This window comes from Miscanthus floridulus, chromosome 3, assembly GCF_019320115.1.
Source record: "Miscanthus floridulus cultivar M001 chromosome 3, ASM1932011v1, whole genome shotgun sequence".
Classification (NCBI taxonomy): Eukaryota; Viridiplantae; Streptophyta; class Magnoliopsida; order Poales; family Poaceae; genus Miscanthus; species Miscanthus floridulus.
Genome location: NC_089582.1, coordinates 144400103 through 144408327, shown reverse-complemented (window position 1 = coordinate 144408327; position 8225 = coordinate 144400103). Strand labels below are relative to the sequence as shown.

The following is an 8225-nucleotide window of genomic DNA, read 5'->3' as shown; positions in this document are numbered from 1 at the left end:
GTGGCCCGTTCCTGTGGCGGCGTGATCGTCGGAGTGGTTTGTCCTTGGAGCACTGGGGCGGCGTGCTAGTCCCATCCGATCCTGTGCGTCGGAGGAGCCTCGGGACTGCCTCGGAGTGGGTACAGCGGTGAACGCGTGAGCCACTGTAGACTGACTGTGTGCGAGGCCGAGGCTTGGTCGATGCCGAGGCTGCACTGCAGTGGGGGGTCTTGGTGGGCACGAACCCCGAGATAGCCGAGACCTTGGTGTACAGTACCGAGGCCTCGAGAGGGCGGCTGATCTGGCGCGCTGGCTTGGAGGCGGTGATGACCCAGGCCAAGTTGTCCGCGTGATGTTGTTTTCGAGGCGGGGATCACGGGGCACAGTGCAGTGCGGGCGCTGATCGTGGGCACAGCGTCAGAACACAGTGGCCGGTAATCCCCGCCGTGCCCTGTCCCAACCGGTATGGCGTTGATGCGACCTCAGGTCCCGTCGGCCATTCTGTGGTGTTGAGCCATCGTCCGGCCAAGATTACGGGAGTGGTTGAAGTATTAATGGGACATGACGTGCTGTCGGGAGGGTTGGTCGAGGCGGGGGCGACAGACTACGGATAAGCCGGCCTCGCGCGAGACGGAGAGTGAGGCCTCGCGCGAGTCGGAGAGTGAGGCCTCGCGCGAGACAGAGAGTGAGGCCTCGTGCGAGACGGAGATCGTACTCCCTGCCGAGGCCTTCCGTGAAGAGCCTCGCGCGAGGCGGAGATTGCGTTAGGACGCCGAGACCTTCTGCGCGAGGCTCGAGGCGAGGCGGGGAGCCTGGTGGGCTCGGACGTGGCCGGTGAGGGGCCCACGGCTTACCTTCTGGCTTTTTTTATGGGACTTAAGTGACTCTTTTGTCGTTCGCTCGGGGTACCCCGTTCTTCGGTACCCGACAGTTCGGCTACACGAATAAGCCGTTGCAGCTGCTGTTGCAGCCGCTTATTTTTCTCTCACAGTACTCAGCGGCGGGAGGCAGCGGCTATGCAGCCGAACACGTTGATTATTTTGGAGACAGCTTATATCAATTTGATGCGCTAAACAACCAACTACTTCCTCCGCTTCAAATAGTAAAATATTTTGGTTTTTCTAGATGCTTTTACTATGTATATCTAAGTGCATACTAGAAAAACTAAAATGTATTATAATTTACGGGCTGTTCGGCTGATGATTTTTGCGGCTGATAAGTCGGCTGATGTTATTTTGTTGTGAGAGAAAAATATTGTACCATAGCTAATAAGCCGGACTGATAAGTTGAAGCGAACAACCCTCGAAGGTAGTTGAGTGGTTGCAATGCAACAATCATGCTCTTTCAAGAAATAAAGGGGATGTGTTTCAAATTTCTCCACAAATTTAAGGGATCAAGTGCAATCTTAACCAAACCTCCCACTTAAAGCTTGCATTACTCAATCAACCACCCTAAAATTCTGCCACCCACTAGCTCCATATAGGCTTTTAATAAAGAGTATGTTAGTCTTGATTAAAAACCCCTAGTATGTTCTAAATTTGCGTAAAAACACTTTATATTTGTAAATGAGCTCCCGTTTGAGACCAAATTATATAAATATAAGAAATGCACACACATAGTTTGAAATAAGAAATGCAAATTCATGCTGGCTTGCGTGGAGTACTAAATATAGACTTAAAAAATAACTAATTGCACAGATTGCGGCTACTTTACGAAATGATTTTTTTAAGCCTAACTAGTCCATGATTTGGCAATGTGGTGCTATAGTAAACTACAGTAAACATGTGCCGGTGACGGGTTAATTTGGCTTAATAAATTCGTCTCGCGAATTTCTGAGGACTTCTGTAATTTGTTTTATATTACTATCCGAACACTCCCATATGACACCCTCAAATAACATCTAATGTGACACCCCTAAACTTTAGTCTATGAATTTAAACACCACCTGAGTTTCTACGTAAGAAAAGTTTGGCACAAACTAGTGGAATCTTTCACACATGGGGTGAGAGGACGAAGGAACCAACATAATCCCAAACGAGCATACGTCAATCTGAAGCCACTTCCCACCATATATAGCGCGTTCTCTGGTTGTTGCTTCCACTTTTGTTAGAGCTAAGCTGTCGCTACTTCTACAAGATCTCCAAAGCCCTTCCCTAATGTGGTAGCCTTGCTAGTAGTCTTAGATGTACAGGTAAGCTCAGATGCCGTCCTGTTTGTTTGGGTTGGTTTGGCTTATAAGCCATGGCTGAAAGTATTGTTGTCTGGTTTGGTGTGAGAGAAAAATATTGTTCGTTGGCTGATAAGTCATAACTTATAAGCCAAATATGACCGAGCGAACATGCTGCATGTATAAAAGATAGATACCCTACGGTTGTTAGATGTGTGCTTGCAGGAGCTATAAGTGCTTGAGGTGTCCACTCATAAAAAGAGGAGAGATTGAGAGAGGTGAAAACGACTACTTCCCTCCATTTGTGTTTACTTGTCAACAACTTTTTACTGTAGCAAATTTGACCATCTGTTTTTCCTTCTAAAAAAATCTTAAATACTTCAATGTATATAATACTAATAAAGTATGTTCAATAAAAAATCATATATGTGAAAACTTAATGTATCTAAAAATCTTTTGCAAAAAAAACGTATAGTCAAAATTGCTACAGTAAAAATTCGATGATAAGTAAACGAAAACGGAGGTAGGAGTAATCAGAGGAGAGAGTAAGTGCGGACGTGACAGAGGAACGGTGATTTGCTTGCGTTGAATGACTAGTGGTCTTGAAGCCTCTATGCCTATATGGATTACTTTATTTATACCGGGACCACCAACTATAGCTTGTTCGCTTGCTCGTATATTTATGACCCGCCGAACAGGCTATCTATTAGCTTGCATCGGTCGTGCCCTAACACCCTGCAAAGCAACTATTCTTTGACAGGGAGGTAACACCATACGAGGCCACTATTCTCTGACATGGAGGTCTAAAGCCGAGGTGGACATTGAAGGCAACACGCCACTGGTGCGTTAGGGAAGCCTTGAAGGATGGCATACGGGGCCACCTCCCAGTTGTGAACCTTCCTAAGATAATTCAGATAAAGAAACTGCTTTTTTATAAGACGATAAAGAAACTGTTGGCACATTCTGGCGCAGTGGCGCTCATGAGAATGAGAAATAGCAAAAAATAAAAGATACGTGACGTACTGACGTATATCTGGTTCCATTCAGGTTGCAAGAATAGCCTGCATAAAGCATGCTATCAGGTGTATTGCAAGAATTCAGAAATGCAGAGTACAGATTCCAGGCTCAAGTATCTTGGCAGTTAGCCAGAAGAACGTAACGCAAAACAGCGGGGGTATCAAATGCACCCTGCTACTTATTTCTCCCATAGATAACAAACTCATACAGTTAGCTGGGAGAAGACTACTGACTACATGCTACATAGCTACAGCAGTGCCATACATAGATGCAGAACCAGCCCCCCAAAAATAGGCAAAATGGAATATCTTGAGTTTCTGTTTCAAGAACTGCTTGATGTGGTCGTTTCCTGCCAAATCTGCTCATAAATGCTAATTGCTCAGAATGGTCTTCAGCGTGTCCATGGCCTCATCAGAGCTATCTTATGTGAATGATCATCTTGTTCAAGAAATCTCTGTGCTCGGGAAAATATTCCAACAGCTCATCCTTGGTGGCCCAAGCATAGTCCTTGCATTTTCCAATATGGTATTTCGTGGTGCCGACCACTTGTGACTTGAAAAAGAAACGCTGCAAGAAGCATAACTGGATTAAGAGACTACCACATGACAGTACATTCAACTAACACATCTTCGTGTTAGATGGAATCTAAATACAACAATTCAAAAGACAAATGCTGAGGAGCAGTGAGCAAACCCAAGCAAGGATTCAGAAATAGTATCACGTTGAAACATTAGTTTCCTTACTGAACGCAAGGATTTTTTTTTGTGAAACAAAATAAGCACCTTGAATGATGAAACACTTGAATCTGTTTGTTTAACAGCCATATGAGCCATTAGAGCATTGCCAACAAAGTACGTATTGTCAAGTCCCCCAAGAACAGACTTCAATGCTGACTCAGCACACTGGAATAGAACAGAAATAAAAGCTGGACATAAGGAACTGGGAATAACTGATGCATATTTCATTTGTAGATTTCCAGAACTGGTACCAGTCGCATAGTTTCTTCATTTTCATATATTTTTTCTGGAAAATGCCAAACAGACTTTCCATCAGGAGCCCCGTAAGTGTTGCCATACAGGAGGAGATACAATTTATTATCAAGAGCTCGTTGTAACGACCTACAAACAAAAATGGTTCAGTACAAGCTTGACAGTGAAGGGCGGGCCTGGTGCAAGCGGTAGAGTCTTACCGGCTGTGACCGGAAGGTCCCGGGTTCGAGTCGCGGTCTCCTCGCATTGCACAGGCGAGGGTAAGGCTTGCCACTGACACCCTTCCCCAGACCCCGCACAGAGCGGGAGCTCTCTGCACTGGGTACGCCCCTTTTACAAGCTTGACAGTACAATGCTGAAAAGCTAAAAAGTTCAGAATTACATAATACTAATCCATGGTCTCATGGAATATATTTGACATTGAACACAATTCTATGATGCAATTCATGCAGTTGCAGGATAGAAAATGGATCCCTTAATCATGTTGAGTACGAAGTTATGCATGGGAAATGCCTATTACTGTCATCTTTGAAATGATCCACAGATGATGTCCTGTTTCGGCTTCTTATAGAAGCAGACACTTTGTAACGATCTTAACTAACAAACTTCAACATGTATTGTTGTAGCTACTTCCCCATTGTGGCCTGTACTCACCCAAAACCAAAGTAATTTAAGCCTTGGACACCTAGACGGAACCACATTAATCCTTAAAACTTACTATTGTACAGGTCAAAATGGGACAAAAGCTTTGCCAACACTCTCACGGTGCAACTGGTCAGCACAACACGCCAAAGAAGCGGTTGGCTGAGCCAGCCCGGGTTCGAGTCACGGCACCAGCTTCTTAAGATGAAAATCAGGGGGACATCTCTCCCCCTGGTCAAATCTTTTTAAAATGGGACAAAAGCTTTAAGGGCTTGAGACTCCCATATGACAAATCCAAGAAATTCTATTATTAATTGAAATGGAAAGAGAAGGATATACTTTGTATTTTCATGACCAAATTGTAACGGCATAGATTAGTCAGGTAGTGCTATAATGGGTACTATGATTGACAAACAGAAGAGATTTTTTTAATTGTAAATAAATGTTGGGTTGCATAGGCAGAGCAAATACAACTGGCCTTAAAAATCTAGTGCACAATCATGCAGGGAGTTCAACTAGTATCCTAGTACTTAGAAAGTATAGGGAAGCTCGATGCGTGAAATAAACTCTAGCTCATCCTAGTATAAATGCAGGCCAGTAGAGGATACAAAGAATAACACCAGAACCATTTTGAAATTAGGACTCCTTAATGGGTAGGGGTGAAGTCGAGCACTTACTTCTGGTCATTTGTTCTGTCAGCCTCTATGATTCTTGGAGCAGGCACATAATCAATGTGATAATCACCCTTACCCCTATGAAAGAAAATGTGGAGACATTATTAAAAAAATACTAGATGCAAATTGCAGAGTATACAAATTGAGAATGGAAAACATCCTAAGAATCAGAGTCAGACAGTAGTCATCACATAAATGTTTGCTATAAAAAGATTTTATACCATGTGTATTACTTTCAGGTCAACTAATTTCGTTGGGGCTGTCTTAAGTCCATGCAATTGTGCCTAATTGACGTGGAATGGAACCTGAATCGTTCACAGATGTTCATTACAAAATACAAAACTCCATTCTTGATCATTCTCTTAGATGGGACTTGGGGTATTTTGTTGGTCTGCAAGTCTCCATTCAAAGTAACCAGTTGATAAAGCATAAGGACCTATAATTCAGGGTTGGCATGGTACATCTACTGATGAAATGTTGGCAGCAATTTTGCTATTTTTCTGTGACACCACAGGTCATCAGAAAAGGGCAAAGAACATGCATATCTGCTCTCGACTCAAGTTATTGACAGTTGCCAAAAAAACTTACAGACAGCTACCCTGTGTCCTATTAGCAACCTGTTTACCCTGATACAATAATCACAGTGCTCCTTGTTTTCTTAGTCAATGATATTCCACTTGCGTAAAATATTGGCAGCAAATAACCTTTCTCACCCTCCGATTGAAATTACCCCCCAGGTTATTCTAAACCTCTTATGCCGATGCACCGAGAAATGCATCCATCAGTCAGCCCATTGCACACTTGCTCTTCCATTAAGCAAAATCAAAATAACCACGAACGCTCTTTTCAGAAAAGAAGGCTATCCAATGCGAGGGGAAGGGGATAGAAGTATCGCCTGGCGTCGGCCTTGCCGAGAACTTCGTCTGGGTAGTGCCGTCTGTGCTGCTGCCTCCACCGAAACCTACCAGAGACACGCACGACCAAATCAGGGAAACAGAGCAGAGAATAGATAGGGACCAAATGGGCGAGAAGAGCGGGCGTGGCGTACGAGAACTCCTGGAACATCACCGACGCCACGAGCTTCCCGTCGCCCACTTCTTTCGCCGCCTAGGTGGCAGAGGAGCTGAAGCCTCGCGCCCGCCAGAGCGACCGGAGGAGAAGACTCGCCATCGCCGGCGATCAGGAGTCGGGGCGGACCGGCAGGGGGCCGGGCTCGGTGGTCGCGCCGCAACGGTTTGTTTGTGGGAGTGGAGTGGAGCGGTTAGTTCCGTCCACGGGCGAGCGGGCTGTTTGGGCCAGGAAGCAGCGCGCTAAGCTCGCCTGGTGGGCTGTCTAGTTATTTGGCCCACATTAGTGCGTTATTTAGCTTAGCTGTTTAGCAGCATGAGGGAGAGGACATGGATAGGCCCACGAATATTTTACATATAGATAAAAAAAATACATATCTATACAAATTGGATGGTGAATCTACTAAATATATTTATTGACAGACGGCATTCTTTTGTACACTTAATAATAATTAGATATTTAAATGATACATTCAAAAATATAATGTGGAACATTTCAAAATTCATAACAGATTAACAAACGATGTCCATGCGTTGCATGGAACTCAGGATGTCTTAGATCCAGATTTGATACTGGACACGAGTTGTTCTAACTCTATAAGTGCGGATAATGAATCCGGACCATGTACGGGATATGGAGGGCACGAGGGCAAGCAGCGACATTCGAAGTAATGAGCAAATCTTTCTCCTAACCTTATCCAGGATCTTATCCCATTCCATTCAAACACGCATGAGTTTAGATTCATCACATAACCTATATGTAAATTTGAGTGTGTTATTGTTGTTGAAGAGGATGCGTGCCCTGACTGTGCGCAACCGATCCATTTCCAGAGCGGCACCGTTCCTCTTGATTTGGGCTCATTGTTGTACCAGTGCCGAGGGGCCCGTCCATCGGGCTTTGGGCTCTAGGTTTCCGCTGTGCTGTTCTTACAGTTGCAGCCCGATTTGCTGCTGCTGGGCCGGCGTCCGTGTGTCTTTGGCGAATTTCTTTTGTTTGGGATTTGGCAGCAAATCGATGTACTGATGCTCTTTCTTTCTTTTTTTAAATATCCTGCGCCGACGTAATGGTTATTCGTTAACCACTCATCACAAACAGTAAAAGTGCTCAACTGTGAAATAATAAAGTTACAAATGGTTTGATGGTAGGTCTAGTTCAGCTCCAGGCTAAGGTAAGTACGTACGCCCGTGCTGCCTCGTGCCGTACCCACACGCACGACGGCACGAGCTACAAGCGCCGCCCGTGCGTGTCTGCTACCGAATTCAGAGGGTAGGGCGGCGCCGCCGCCGCCGGTGGCGGATCGATAAGATACTCTCGCATGCATGCATGATGCTTGATGCATGCGGCCATGGAGGGAAGGGAAAAAGAAGCGATGGAGAGCGACGCGAGTGTGCACGAGTATAACGAGCGACACTAACGCGTTTGTCCACTACAAATCGACATCGTCCAAAAGGGTACATGCATCGATGCAATATATATAATAGTTTGGTCATGATCGACTGTATACTTAAAGCCATTTTATTTGTTTATTGTTGTTATTATTTATTTATTCATCAGATATTGGACGAGCCTGTCCTCCAAACAAACAAAGATGGAGGTAATAACGATGACTTCTTCAATCTTGAGAATTTACTGATCTAGTCTTTGAAGATTGCTAATAAAGTTAGAATTTTATATACGTGCATTCATAAG

The 8225-nt window shown here is 44.7% G+C and overlaps 1 pseudogene; it reads right to left on the bottom strand.

The window, feature by feature from the left end:
* Positions 1-3239: 3239 nt before the first annotated feature.
* Positions 3240-6638, bottom strand: LOC136547360 (uncharacterized; annotated as a pseudogene).
* Positions 6639-8225: the final 1587 nt, after the last annotated feature.